The sequence below is a fragment of the Lolium perenne genome, chromosome 7 (genome assembly GCF_019359855.2).
Source record: "Lolium perenne isolate Kyuss_39 chromosome 7, Kyuss_2.0, whole genome shotgun sequence".
Lineage (NCBI taxonomy): Eukaryota > Viridiplantae > Streptophyta > Magnoliopsida > Poales > Poaceae > Lolium > Lolium perenne.
This window is the reverse complement of record NC_067250.2, coordinates 209,493,080-209,508,997: the sequence shown is the minus strand read 5'-3', so window position 1 is coordinate 209,508,997 and position 15,918 is coordinate 209,493,080. Positions and strand designations below refer to the sequence as shown.

General features: G+C 43.5%; 1 long non-coding RNA gene across 7 annotated transcripts; it reads right to left on the bottom strand.

The window, feature by feature from the left end:
* Window positions 1–3,782: 3,782 nt before the first annotated feature.
* Window positions 3,783–8,422, bottom strand: LOC127314351 (uncharacterized). Of its 7 annotated transcripts, none has more exons than XR_011748402.1 (6): window positions 8,119–8,422; window positions 7,742–8,034; window positions 7,193–7,596; window positions 5,657–6,750; window positions 5,202–5,520; window positions 3,783–4,443 (listed from the first exon to the last, which is right to left on the bottom strand). It is a non-coding gene; the product is annotated as an uncharacterized lncRNA (long non-coding RNA). The 7 variants fall into 7 exon arrangements; XR_011748404.1 differs by having other exon boundaries at window positions 5,202–5,386; XR_007859600.2 differs by having other exon boundaries at window positions 5,202–5,764; window positions 6,699–6,750.
* Between the last annotated feature and the right edge of the window lie 7,496 nt (window positions 8,423–15,918).

The following is a 15,918-nucleotide window of genomic DNA, read 5'->3' as shown; positions in this document are numbered from 1 at the left end:
CGCCTGGAGTGCACGGAAACAGTCTACTGTCTCGAGATCGAGCACTGAGTCTGAGTATAAAGCTCTTGCTGATGCTACAGCTGAGCTTGTTTGGGTCCAATCCTTATTGAGAGAGCTTGGTGTGATCCAACATCGACCTCTAGTCTTGTGGTGTGACAACATTGGTGCAATTTATTTGTCATCCAATCCAGTTTTTCATGCGAGGACGAAGCATATTGAGGTGGATTTTCACTTTGTTCGTGAGCGTGTGTCTCGGAAGCAACTTCAGATTCGGTTTATCTCGTCTAAAGATCAAGTTGCTGATATCTTTACTAAACCACTCCCTTTACCTTTGTATGAGCATTGTAAGCGCAATCTCAACCTTTCATTAGTTGAGATTGAGGGAGGGTGTTAGAATAGACAAATTGTATACGTATCGTATATGTATAGGACTTGTAATTGTACCCATATATAATGAGAAGAACCCTACCCGACGAGGCACGTCGGGACGCACACATCTTACGATTCTTTCACCCTACCGACGCTATAATGCAATCACTAATGGTCGACGGCCTCCGATATCTATTACCGTCGTTCCAAAAGAAGTGTCGCATATTTGTCTAGATGACGATGCATGGAGACATATTTCAGCGTATAGATGCATCTAATACATTTATATCTAAATAAAGTTGTGACACTTATTTTAGAACTAAGAGAATACTTGTCACCGTGAGGACAATGTTGTGTATTATAAAGAAAAGTGACCGTAAGCCTTTGCAGGATGGGAACAAAGGTTAGTTGGCCTCTGTACTATTAGACAGTGAATTTTGTTGGCATTGACAGTTTGGAACAAGGAGTCCTTGAATTCTTGGTGGCCAATTTGCTTGTCTGACGGTCAGTTTTTTTTTTTCGAAATGGGAAGTTCAATCCCGGTTTCTGCATCATGATGATGCACACAGCCTTTTATTAATAACGTATTAAAAAGTCTTACGTAAAACACATCTCAATCATCGCCTACAGTTGATACAAGAATCAACCAGCGGAACCAAAAGAACATGAAATAACTAAAAATCATTGTAGTCTCCTAGTATGTCGCCAGCCAGCCTGGCACAAGATATCCTGAGCGACCATCTGGAGCCGTGTGCAGCCAGAAGCCATGGCATCCCGTAGTCCCTCCGGCGAAAGGAGAGCCCATAACTGAACCCAGTGAGCCACCATATGAATAACCTGCAAGTAGTGAAAAGATTGTTTTTTATTAAAAATAAGATCATTTCTTGTCCTCCAAATAGACCAACATAAAGCAGATACCCCCACACGGATAAAAGCTTTAGATTGTCTATCTACCCCATTTAACCAATTCTCAAACAAATTTGTAATACTGGTTGGAGGTGGAAGATCAAAAGTGAAATTAACCATACGCCAAAGAAGTTTAGCTAAAGGGCATTCAATGAAAAGGTGTTCAACAGTTTCCTGTTCTCCACGGAAAACACACTTCATACACCCATTCCAATTCCGTTTAGCTAAATTATCTTTAGTTAATAAAACCTTGTTACTTAGGAACCACATAAATATTTTTATTTTTAAAGGGATTTTCACTTTCCACAAATATTTTCTCAGGTATGGGGTATGATCACTCATAAGATCTTCATACATAGATTTTACCGTAAATTTACCATTGGTTGTCAATTCCCAAACAAAACGATCTTGTTCATCATTTAGATTTACCGTCATTAGTTTTTGGCATAACTGCAACCACAAAGTCCATCTGTTGCCCAATAACATCCGTTTGAAACTAATATTCAGTGGGGTTTGAGCAAGCACATGAGCTACTGTTACATTCTTGTGACGCACAATATTATATAATGACGGATATTGATTTGCTAGAGGGGTTTTCCCTGACCAGGCATCTTCCCAAAAACGAGTACTCATACCATTTCCAACTTTAAAAAAGCCTCTATTAAAAAACTCTTCCTTCACCCGCATTAAGCCCTTCCAGAAGGAAGAATCTGTGGGCTTGGATTGTACAGCCGATAATGTTTTATTCCTTAGATATTTATTATGTAGTAATTCCTGCCACACCCCATCCTCATTCAACAACTTAAACAACCATTTACTTAGTAAGCATTTATTTTTGAGTTCGAGTACTTCAATACCTAAACCCCCTTGATCTTTAGGCCGACAAACAATATTCCATTTTGTAAGCCTATATTTTTTCTTATTTTCATCAGATTGCCAGAAGAATCTAGATCTATAGAAATCCAATCGTTTCCTTACCCCAATAGGTATCTCTAGAAAGGATAGCATAAACATAGGTAAACTAGTTAAAACTGAATTAATAAGAACCAATCTATTTCCATAAGATAATAATTTTCCTCTCCAGCATCCCAGTTTGCTTTCAAACCGTGTTTCAACTGGATACCAGTCGGAATTTTTCAGTTTTCTGTAGTGGATCGGAATACCTAGATATTTAAAGGGAAGAGATCCAACATCACATCCAAAGATCTGTTTATACTGATCCTCTTCATCTTTTGCCTTTCCAAAACAAAAAAGTTCACTTTTGTGGAAATTAATTTTGAGTCCCGATAGTTCTTCAAAAATACATAAAATTAGCTTCATGTTTACAGCTTTTAGGAGGTCATGTTCCAAAAAAAAGGATTGTATCATCGGCATACTGTAGTATAGAGATACCCCCCTCAACAAGATGAGGAATGAGCCCTCCAACCTGACCATCAATTTCTGCCCGTTCAATTAAGATGGCAAGCATATCTACAACAATGTTGAATAACATCGGGGACAAAGGGTCCCCTTGCCGCAAACCTTTCTTTGTTTGAAAATAATGACCAATATCATCATTTACCTTTACTCCAACACTCCCACCTTGTACAAATTTCTGAATTAAACTACACCATTGTGTAGCAAAACCTTTCATTCTCAGAGTTTGTTGTAGGAACGACCACTTAACTTTATCATATGCCTTCTCAAAGTCAATCTTAAATAATACCCCATCAAGTTTTTTTGTATGAAGTTCATGAATTGTTTCATGGAGAATGACAACACCTTCTAAAATATTTCTTCCCGGCATGAAAGCCGTTTGTGTTGGTCTAATAACCTTTGGGGCAATCCCCGTTATTCTATTTGTTCCAACTTTGGTAAAAAATTTGAAACATACATTTAATAAGCAAATAGGTCTATATTGTTGAATCTGTACCGCATCCTCTTTTTTGGGTAATAAAGTGATGACCCCAAAATTGAGTTTGTAAAGAGACAAATCTCCAGTACTCAACTCATTAAAAAGAGCCATTAAATCCGATTTTATTACCTCCCAAAAATTTTGATAGAATTCCACCGGAAAACCATCAGGACCCGGTGCTTTATTATGTTCCATCTGTGATATCGCCTCGATATCGCCTCTAACACTTCCTCTTCAGTAAAAGGATTTGTTAGAACGTCATTTTCAATAGCTGAGATCTGCGGAATATCATGAACCACCCCCTCTATTAAAGAGACTAGCAAAGATCGGCACGGCGGCACGCCGCGCCAGGATAGTGGCTGGCTGATGGGAGATTTGGCGAAAACCATGGACATAATACTTAAATTTGTAACACATGTTTAGACTAATCCTGAACTTAATAAGTTAAACAGATAAAATGAACATGAGACAATAGAAACAGTCATTAAATCTCTGTTTCCAGGGTGCAGAACTGATTACTAAATATATAACAACATAGTCACAGTGATCAAACAGATTAGAGGCATACAAAAGGTAGAAACAAAGAAATATAAGAAACATTAGAAGGAAAATAGAATGAAAATGAATGATTATAGGCATAGCACAAATTGAGCCGTCGTAGAATACACAGAACTCCATTACAACATCACTTGAAGATATGATACATCAACATTGTATGCGCTCTTATAGATAGTATTGCGATCAGGCAAGACTCAGAGTGGAGACGTTGCCGTGCCATCTTAACTTGTAGTAATGCATAGACCAGATCTGAATCATTGTCACTCGTCTTGACCAAAGCAAAAGAACTTGGTACATGCTCAATTAGGGGCACTGAGTTTAAATTGCGGGCAGATCATATAACTCAAAATGAACAATTTCAGAGACTCCCATCTAACTGAGTTGTAGTCAGGCATCCTCTTTTAACAGTTCTAATTCTCCACAACCAATCAATCACTTAAGAAAAACAGATAATAGTTTGTACATGATCATGTATGAATAGTAGGTATCAGATTTACGGGCGCAATATTACCAAGGAAGAATGCCACCATGTTAAGCAACTTTTTGTAATAATTTAGCGATCCAGCCAAAAGTGCCCACACAAGCAGAAGAACAATCAAGCGCAGGAATGGCAGGGCCCTCCAGTACCATGAAATTTCAAATGTATAGATTCATCATTGTTTTAATTGTTCTCTCAATTGAGAAGTGGTTTCTTGGTATACTCTTCCATTGTTTCCCTGCAATGTGAATCAAAGCTAGATAATTATTTGGTAGGTAAGCAAGGACAAATAAAAGAAATTCAGGGGAGCAGCTTGTCGAAATTTCACTGTGTTCATGCAAGAAAATTAAACAGATACTTGCATGTATGTTTTCCTTTTTTACTATATACTTGATTGTTCCGGTGATGTTATATATAAAGAAATTAATGAGATTTTAGTTTATCAGAACATTCCGGAAATAGGTAGTGAGTCATTGTTACTAAATCATTCCGACTAAAGTGGAAAACTTTGTTGTGTATTGACTAAAATGCTATGCTTCTGTCTACATCCCTAAAGTGATAGTTACTAATCATGATAGTGAGAGCCATGGTTTTTGAGTCGCTGTATAGTCACCGAGCCATTTTTCAAAAATGGCAGCGACTCGCGACTATACAACGACTTATGGTGACTATACATGTTTTTTGCTCGACTATACATGAGTCGCAGGGTTTGGCGACTCATTTTTGAGTCGCGACGCAAAAACCGTGAGAGCACAAAGAAAGCACTTACATATATCATCATTATGATGCAAAATGTAGAATATACCCATGACTTACATTCGAGGTATCAAATTGGGCAGAACACATAAAACATAAGAAAACACATGATGTCTTACACTTATCCAGAAATATATTGGTATTTACCATGGCCGATTTTCTGCCTAAATTTGGCATTTACAGCAGTTTAAGAACGTAAACACGGACTATGTCCATAGTCTATCAGATATGCAGAAGTACCTATGCCCAAGAAGGTGAAATTATATGTAGCATGTACTGTATGTTTTCCCTGCCGAGGCTCCATGGATTGTTTTGTGAGCTTAGCAATTTCCAGAATCAACATCATGCGGGCAGCCTTTGACACCTTTTACGGCCTTTGAATCAAGTTGTGGAACCGGCTTCAGCCAAAAACTTTAAATCAAGTTCTATGAGAGCAATGAAGAACTAAGTGAGAAAATGTATAAAAGAAATGGCAAACACCCTCGAATGGTCCCTGCAGATCTGCGACTTTCCCCTTAGTTAAGTTCACACTAATTGGTCCAATAAAAGAGCTGACATGCTAGAAAACAGAGGACATAAGATTCAGTGCCTGATGTTGTTTACTATGTTTCTGTACAGAAGACACTGACTAAATATCATTCAGCTATATATTTCATATAAACCACTTAACTGTACCAATCAAGAGAAGGAAATACCTTTCACAGGTACATATAGAAAACAAGAACCACAATGATACATGTCAGAAAAATGACTCTGCATGGCCTCATTTCATCCTTAATATATTGCCGCATGAGCTCCAACACCTACATGTAGAGATAAACAATTTGAAGATAATGATATCACCAAGGTCGAGGAGACATCTCTCAATCAACGGAACTGAATAAACTCAAGGATAAGTACTTGGCAAAAAATCATATGAAAGCAAAAAACAAAAGGTAAAAGGAGAGAGAGAGAGAGAGAGAGAGAGAGAGAGAGAGAGAGAGAGGGTGATATCTATTGTGCAGAACCGCACCCATTTGACCCATTTAGTTGCCTCATTTGTACCTTCTTATTGTGGTTGAAAGAGAAAACTCTAAATCACATAGTACTATAATAAAAAAAATCTATGCACAACATCGAAACCTTATGCACACTTATAATACCAAAGTGGGATGTGACCATGTCAGAAACTGCATTACGACATAAAATTGTATGTTGCTCGAAAGTCATATATCTTCTGAAAAATCGCAGCCATATATGTTGCTAGCACATGGACTTTGAGCACAACCATTCGTTGTCAAAGACAGGGGAGATGATTAAGTTAAGAAAGTTTTGTTAATCATTACTCCATCTATGGTGTTGTACCAAACTAAAAGTACATAGGAAATTTCCTCTTCTCTTTTCAGTCTTATTGGACAAAACGCTCTTTATAATTACAGTTTGGTCTTTGATGTGCGGCCGTTTACCTTACTTTGCCTGTCCACAATATTTTCCGAAAATGCTACTCAAACACAAACTTGTAGGTATATAGAAAGTAACGGTCCAAGGAAATTCCCAACTAATTTGCAAGCATTTGATTAAAAACAAACATCAGCAAGAGCACAACCACTGAAAATATGTTATAAAAACCTATTATGTTCTTGTTCTTATTGGAGAAATTCAAACTTGTCAAGACATGGAAATAGAAGAGGGAATCTGGATCTTTGCTAAAAAAAAGATAGAAGAGGCATTTGGAGAGAGCTAGAGAGAGAGGACCACCATTCACCCTGGTGGTGGATTCCCTCTACTGTGTTGAAGACCTTGCAGATTCCTGCAGCAGTCAGCAACTGAAATGAGCCTAAAAAGGAATGGCCACCCCTGGATCAGCTCTTATTCATTTCCACATATTTGAAAGGGAAATTCGATAAACCTACTTTAAATATTATTAGCACTAACAAATTATAAACCTGCACCAAAATTTTCTACTACTCTAGTTATTTCTTTAATTTTCCCCATATGAAAACCTGAGCAATTTACTTGCTTTTTCTCCGATCCATGTATGTGGTTCACGTTCTCAGACTTAACAGCGAGCATGCCCTTTTTTTCACATCCTCTCCTTACTTGCTGATATATCCACTGCATCTGCTTGCATATAAGTCGGGTCCTCTCTCTATCTCTATCTCTATATCTCTCTCTGAAGTTGCATTTTATTTTTGTGTACTGCAGGGCAAATTTTATCTGAAGATTTGGATTTGAGGCACGGGAAACTTTACCTGCAAATTGCATTTGGAGAAGAAGCTCAAGCCAAGGGATGTTGTGATCTATGTAGTGATGTGTTGGTGATTCTCATGGGATCTTGCGGGAAGGTGATTGATTTCTTTTAGAATCTATTAGATCGCACCAGATGCATAATTTCAGCATCTATTGAGACTGCTGACTGATGCCTCTAATTACCCTTTGTTTTTTCGTGAGAGAAGAAAAGCTCCTTGGAAAGAGAAGGACCGCGTCGCTTCAGATTGCAGTGCATGTAGGTGTAGACAGGGGCCTTCACAAGATGGTACAGAACTCGAAATTGCAGGTTCTTTGGAAAGAGCAGATTCGCCTCGCTACAGATGGAAAGAGCTGTGACGGCGAGGGGCGTGGGATGACGGGCGTGTGCGTCAGCATGGGCGAGGCCCTGCAGGCCAAAAACCGAAGCATTAAAACTCAGTTAACCCAACGAATCAAACCCAAATCACAACAACAAATTAATCCTGAGAGATAATCCCCACAAATCCAGGGGAAACTGGAAATTCAAACATGCCCAGAAAAAGAGATCGTACCGGTGAAGCGGCAGCGGTGCTGGGCTCATCACCGAAGGTGAGCTTGGATGAGGCATTCAAGGCAGGCGCGGTTCAAGGTAGCTGGATCGGTGGAGCCTGACGGGGATTGTGGAGGCGATTTCCTCCCAGCAGCCCCTCCTCCTCTGGTGTGAGGACTCCATCTCCACCTTATCGATCCCCCAAAGCTGTCGGCCGTCGGATCACGAACGCCTCCAGCGGCGAGAACGCCCGGCTCACCCGTTCAGCGCCAGCCGCCGTGGGGGGCCGCGCACACATCCGCCGCGACGCCCTCCCTGGCCGTTCACTGACCGATGGTGAGGAATAGAAGGAGAAGGGGAAAGAACATGGAGGCGAGAGAGTAGGAAGATGTAGCTCACCGACAAAGGCGGCGTCGTACTCAACGGAGTGGAGCAAGATAGCCACAACCTAGAGAAAAGAGCAGGAAAGCTGCGCGTCCATGCCGACGACGGCGCCGCCACCCACCTCCCTCCCGATGTCCTGCGGCAGCTAGATCAGCGTTAGTTGCCCCGATGACTGAGCCGACGGCGGCGGCTCTGGATGTGGCTATTTGGAAGAGGCCGAGAGGAGCATGCCCGGACAGAGAGAAGAGATGGGAGGGGTGGGGAATCGAGAACCGATGGTTAAGCGGCTCACCGCTTTGACCGTGTGTAAAAATGGTACAGCCACCCGTCAAAGGAAGTGAAAAAAAATGCATAGGTGTTTCCCACTCTCAAAAATCCTAGAGAGCACCAAAAGTATACACAGATTAATTCACGGCAGATCTCAAAATTCTAAGAAAAAAGAAGTTCGTTGCCCTATAATATAGTAGTTAAGTTATGTTGGTCGGTTCTGGTGGTCCAAACAATTTTTTATAAAAATCAGTTATATATAGTTTAAGGTTGTCTTCTCCAACAATTGTTCCTTCTTGTTGCTCAAGCTGAAAAAAATTCTTTTTCCGATGTTTGCCATTTGCAATCAAATGGAAATACCTCGTATTATTTCCCCCTTCTTGGATATTCTTAACTTTTGCACGTTGAGCCCATTTAGATTCTTCCTCACGCCTTAACTTACGCAAACCCTCATTTGCTTTTTTAAGTTCCTCTCGTTCTTGCGGACTCAACGGGGTAGTTTCTGCAGTAATATCAAGATGATCAATAATGTTTAATAATCTCTCTTTCTCTTTTTTGTATTTCCCGCTTTGATTTTTTGCCCAACCTTTAAGAAACTTTCTGATATGTCTCAGTTTATTCAACCAAATATCAATAGGATTAAAGCCAGATGTTACCGAATTCCACTCCCTCTTTATCATCTCAAAAAAAACTTCCTGTTTCAACCAATTACTGTGTCAAGTTGATTTCAATAGATTCATTATACTCCTCCGTCATACAAACAATGTCATAGATTTGTCTAAATTTAGATGTATTTATTACTGTGTCAAGTTGATTTCAATAGATTCATTATACTCCTCCGTCATACAAACAATGTCATAGATTTGTCTAAATTTAGATGTATTTATACACTAAATGGATTTATATATTAAATTACGTTTAGACACATTTAAATTTAGATGAATTCTACAACATTATTTTCGGGATGGCGCTTTGCGGTTGGAGACCGTGAGGCTGTGGTTTCGCTTCGCTCTTTCTTCCTATGTGCTTTGTGATACTCTATTGTACCGTCCCATGTAACCCCCTCCCCCCCTCCTCTCTCTCTCTTATCCGAGATCTTGTATCTGACTGATCGTTTCGAGTAATATAAATAAGCGGTGGGGATAAGTCTCCCCTTCCTTCTCGAAAAAAAACATTATTTTCGGGATGGAGAGAGTAGAATACATCTTAATCCTAGTTTTTGCTTCTCTACCAGCAGTTAAGGATGAAGAAAAGGATCAACGTAAACATATTTTGTACTACCTAACCGTGACTGTGTGCTAAACTGTTGTTGGCAATTTAATCATGACATACACTAATTCGACGGCAATTGTTTTACAGCAAAACAAATGTGCCGAGTAGCTGACTTCAGTTTGCTTGCTTGTTGGTTTGTGTACAACCGATTCTGATCGCTTGTAGACACATGCTGGTTGCTGGATGGAGCATGGTGGGCCTGTCGGACACAACACGATGCCCATGCACATATGCAACCTGCATGCCATACACACACAAGCTGACAAGCGGCGTACACCAGGCGAAAACAAAAGAGCTTGACACTTTGCCATTTCAGCCCCGGGAAAAGAAAGAAGGAAAGGTGAAGGTCTGACCATCGCCTGGGTACTCACGGGTGCAGCTTCGCATGCGTCAAACGGGGAGGCCTGACGGTTTCGAGGAGGGCGGAGATACATGGCTGACGCTCGCGCGAGCGATGCGAGACTCTCGAGACGCGCGCAACGGGCCAACGGCAACGCAACGCAACGCAACGCAAAAGCCATTTGACCATGACCTCGCCCACGTGATGTCATGCAGGTTGACACGATTAACTTACCACAGCAGAGTGAGTACGCCAACTTTCACCGTACGATCACATCAAAAGACACGATTGGCTAAGGGTTTGTTTGGTAGCCCCGGTCACCCCAACATCTCCTTTCCACCAGAGAAATGCTGAGCTCAGATAGGATGAGGTGAGATTTTATCAATGTTTGGTAGCCCGTATATGTTGAGAGATACTCTGGTAAGATGTTGTTTGGTAGCACTTGTATGACCTGAGATATGTTTCCTTGCAATCTACATCCAAGGGCTGATATAAAATTACAAGAAGATCCAAAATTTTACACAGAGCTCCCTAAACAGAAAAAGAAAGAGCAATCGGGTCCTTGACAACCGCATCTGGCCGGAGTAAATTTTACACAAAGCTCCCTAAACAGAAAAAGAAAAAGCAATCGGGTCCTTGACAACCGCATCTGGCCGGAGTGGGCGTCATCGCCACGAGTGCAGGTGCTTGGTCTCGGAGCTGCGGCGGTGGCGCTTGGTCGTGGCTGTGGAAGTCGCGTGAGGAGGTGTCCGTGGCGGCGCTGGTTGATACGTCTCCAACGTATCTACAATTTCTGATGTTCCATGCTTGTTTTATGACAATACCTACATGTTTTGTTCACACTTTATGTCATTATTATGCATTTTTCGGAACTAACCTATTGACGAGATGCCGAAGTGTCAGTTCATGTTTTCTGCTGTTTTTGGTTTCAGAAATCCTAGTAAGGAAATATTCTCGGAATTGGACGAAATCAACGCCCAACATCTTATAATTTCACGAAGCTTCCAGAACACCGGAGAGGCACCAGAGGGGAGCCCTAGGGGGCCCACACGTGTGGGCGGCGCGGCCCAAGGGGGGCGCGCCCCCTGTTGTCTGGCGGCCCCAGACCCCCTCCGACTCCGATTCTCCGCCTATTTAAGCCGTCCTGACCTAAAAACTTTAGACGAATAAGCCACGGGACGAGAAACCTCCCAGAGCCGCCGCCATCGCGAATCCAAGATCTGGGGGACAGGAGTCTCTGTTCCGGCACGCCGCCGGGACGGGGAAGTGCCCCCGGAAGGCATCTCCATCGACACCACCGCCATCTTCATCACCGCTGCTGTCTCCCATTAGGAGGGAATAGTTCTCCATCGAGGCTAAGGGCTGTACCGGTAGCTATGTGGTTAATCTCTCTCCCATGTACTTCAATACAATGATCTTATGAGCTGCCTTATATGATTGAGATTCATATGATGAGCTTTGTATCACTATTCATCTATGTGCTACTCTAGTGATGTTATTAAAGTACTCTATTCCTCCTCCATGATGTAATGGTGACAGTGTGTGCATCATGTAGTACTTGGCGTAGTTTATGATTGTGATCTCTTGTAGATTATGAAGTTAACTATTACTATGATGATATTGATGTGATCTATTCCTCCTTTCATAGCTTGATGGTGAAAGTGTGCATGCTATGTTAGTACTCGGTATAATTGTGTTGGTCTATCATGCACTCTAAGGTTATTTAAATATGAATATCGAATGTTGTGGAGCTTGTTAACTCCGGCATTGAGGTGCTCTTATAGCCCGACACAATTAATGGTGTTCATCATCCAACAAGGGAGTGTAGAGTGGTTTTATTATGTGATCAATGTTGAGAGTGTCCACTATCGAAAGTATGATCCCTAGGCCTTGTTTCCAAATAATGCAATCATCGCTTATTTACTGTTTTACTGCATCTTTACTTCCTGCAATATTACCACCATCAACTGCACGCCAGCAAGCTATTTTCTGGCACCGTTACTACTGCTCATATTCATTCATACCACCTGTATTTCACTATCTCTTCGCCGAACTAGTGCACCTATACATCTGACAAGTGTATTAGGTGTGTTGGGGACACAAGAGACTTCTTGTATCGTGATTGCAGGGTTGCTTGAGAGGGATATCTTTGACCTCTTCCTCCCTGAGTTCGATAAACCTTGGGTGATCCACTTAAGGGAAAACTTGCTGCTGTTCTACAAACCTCTGCTCTTGGAGGCCCAACACTGTCTACAGGAATAGAAGCGTGCGTAGACATCAAGCTATTTCCTGGCGCCGTTGCCAGGGAACGAAAAGCTACACACAGAGATTTCCTCCCTCGTCAACCACGCGCCAGTTGTAGACAGTCACTGGTCTCGGAGCTAGAGCGGCGGCGCTGGGTCAACCGCAGCTGCCGCTGAGGCGGAGCTCGCGCGCAAGTAATGGCGAATCGGGCTGAGGAGGAGCTCGAGCGCGTCGGGCCGAGGGGGATCTCGGGCGCGTCGGGCAGAGGCGGATCTCGGGTGCGTCGGGTCGAGGCGGAGCTCCGACGCGTCGGGCCGTGGCTGGTCGACCTCGCAGGCGGCGCCTCGTCCCCGTGGCGCTCCCTGGCGGCGCTTGGTTAGCCGTAGCAGGAGCGAGAGGAGGATGGGGGGCAAATGAGGAGAGCAGGTGGGGGTCTGGGGGGTGCGGGGGTGGGGTAGCGGCCTGCTACGGTTTTTTGCGGGGCAAGCTCAACCGAGCTGAGGTGAGAAGCTCGATTCGGGCTTCGCAACCGGGCAGGGCTAAAGGCCGTTTTTCGTATGAGGTGGGCACTGCCCAGATAGACCGACCCGACCTAACAAACACTAGATGGCCCAAAATTCTCGGTTGGGAGGAGATTTTCTGGGTAGACCCGACCTACCAAACACACCCTAAGGGGTTGGCTACTCCCTAGTCTGTCTCCTGCGGCGCTAGAACAGTTCTCTATACTCCCATGTGTACATGTTTTTTTTTAGATTTTTTAACCAACAAATAATCTACTACCTCCGTTTCGAATTATGCATGGAAGCTTCGTTTAGATATAGATATATCTAGACATATTTTAATACGTAGATACATTTGCGCGCATCATTTAATTGGGGGCCACTTAGAGTCTGGACGACGTAGAAATGCGACGGGCTGCCGCAAGAAGATCCTCCAACATGTCGTCCAGGCGCTCCCTATCTTGTTGCCTACATAACGGGTACCACTGCTGCCACAAAGTCAAGAAAGAGTAGACAGAGTCAGAAGCGCGTCGAGGTAAGATATGCTCAATGACCATCTTAAACCGCACGGTCCACAGAGTCCAGGTCAAGGCCGCGAACAATAACCAGAAGAGGCGCCTCCTCCTACCGGTGTTGTTCGCATGAGCCTCAATGAACTCTCCGAGGGCTGAGGCCTGCCACTCAGGCCCCAGCGCCTCCTGGAGGAAGCTCCAAAGGAAACGGGCCGCGGGGCAAGAGAACATGATGTGCGTTGTCGTCTCCGGGATCACACACAATGGACAAAGCCCGTTGCCCGGCCTGTGCCTCTTCGCCACCTCCACCCCAGAGGGGAGGCGATCTCTAAGCAACTGCCATAAGAAAATCTTCGTCTTAAGCGGGATGGGCGCTTTGAAAAGAGGGGCTGTCCAGGGGAGCGGGGGTCCCCTAAACATAGCCCGATAGGCTGTTGATACGTGTACAGCACGCGTCCGTTGGGAACCCCAAGAGGAAGGTGTGATGCGTACATCAGCAAGTTTTCCCTCAGTAAGAAACCAAGGTTTATCGAACCAGTAGGAGCCAAGAACCACGTTGAAGGTTGATGGTGGCGGAGTGTAGTGCGGCGCAACACCAGGGATTCCGGCGCCAACGTGGAACCTGCACAACACAACCAAGATACTTTGCCCCAACGTAACAGTGAGGTTGTCAATCTCACCGGCTTGCTGTAACAAAGGATTAGATGTATAGTGTGGATGATGATGTTTGCAAAGAACAGTAGAACGAGTGTTGCAGTAGATTGTATTCGATGGAAAGAATGGACCGGGGTCCACAGTTCACTAGTGGTGTCTCTCCAATAAGAAATAGCATGTTGGGTGAACAAATTACAGTTGGGCAATTGACAAATAAAGAGGGCATAACAATGCACATACATATTATGATGAGTATTGTGAAATTCAATTGGGCATTACGACAAAGTATATAGACCGCTATCCAGCATGCATCTATGCCTAAAAAGTCCACCTTCAGGTTAGCATCCACACCCCTTCCAGTATTAAGTTGCAAACAACAGACAATTGCATTAAGTATGGTGCGTAATGTAATCAACACAAATATCCTTAGACATAGCATTGATGTTTTATCCCTAGTGGCAACAGCACATCCACAACCTTAGGGGTTGCTGTCACTCCCCCAGATTTAATGGAGACATGAACCCACTATCGAGCATAAATACTCCCTCTTGGAGTCACAAGTATCAACTTGGCCAGAGCCTCTACTAGCAACGGAGAGCATGCAAGATCATAAACAACACATATATAGATTGATAATCAACATAACATAGTATTCCATATTCATCGGATCCAAACAAACGCAACATGTAGCATTACAAATAGATGATCTTGATCATGTTAGGCAGCTCACAAGATCGAACAATGATAGCTCATGAGGAGAAGTGATGACCCACAAGCATAGGGGATCGCAGCAGTCTTCGCGGGTAGTATAACCCAATTTATTGATTCGACACAAGGGGAGACAAAGGATACTTGAAAGCCTTAACAGCGGAGTTGTCAATTCAGCTGCACCTGGAAACAGACTTGCTCGCAAGAGTTTATCAGTAGTAACAGTTTTATAGCAGTAGCAGTAGTGAAATAACAGCAGCAGAGTAACAGAGACAGCAGTAGTGATTATAGTAAACAGTAGGATTAAAATACTGTAGGCACGAGGACGGATAACGGGCGTTGCATGGATGAGAGAAACTCATGTAACAATCAAAGCAGGGCATTTGCAGATAATCATAAAACGGTGTCCAAGTACAAAGCAATCAATAGGCATGTGTTCCAATTATAGTCGTACGTGCTCGCAATGAGAAACTTGCACAACATCTTTTGTCCTACCAGCCGGTGGCAGCCGGGCCTCAAGGGAATCTACTGGATATTAAGGTACTCCTTTTAATAGAGTACCGGAGCAAAGCATTAACACTCCGTGAACACATGTGATCCTCACATCACTACCATCCCCTCCGGTTGTCCCGATTTCTGTCACTTCGGGGCCATTGGTTCCGGACAGCGACATGTGTATACAACTTGCAGGTAAGATCATAAAACAATGAATATCATGATGAAACAATAACATGTTCAGATCTGAGATCATGGCACTCGGGCCCTAGTGACAAGCATTAAGCATAACAAGTTGCAACAATATCATCAAAGTACCAATTACGGACACTAGGCACTATGCCCTAACAATCTTATGCTATTACATGACCAATCTCATCCAATCCCTACCATCCCCTTCGGCCTACAGCGGGGGAATTACTCACACATGGATGGGGGAAACATGGCTGGTTGATGAAGAGGCGTCGGTGATGATGATGGCGATGATCTCCTCCAATTCCCCGTCCCGGCGGAGTGCCAGAACGGAGACTTCTGGCTCCCGAGACGGAGTTTCGCGATGTGGCGGCGTTCTGGAGGCTTTCTGGCGACTTCGACTTCTCCCCGTGCGTTTTTAGGTCGAAGGCAATAAATAGTCCGAAGGAGGGCGTCGGGGGCTGACCGAGGCCGCCACACACTAGGGGTGCGCGGGCCCCTCCTGGGCCGCGCCGGCCTAGTGTGTGGGGCCCTCGGGCCCCCCACCTGGCTTGCCCTTCTGGCTCCGCCAATATTCTGGGAAAATAGGACCTTCTGCATAAATTCCGAGGATTTTCCTGAAAGTTGGATT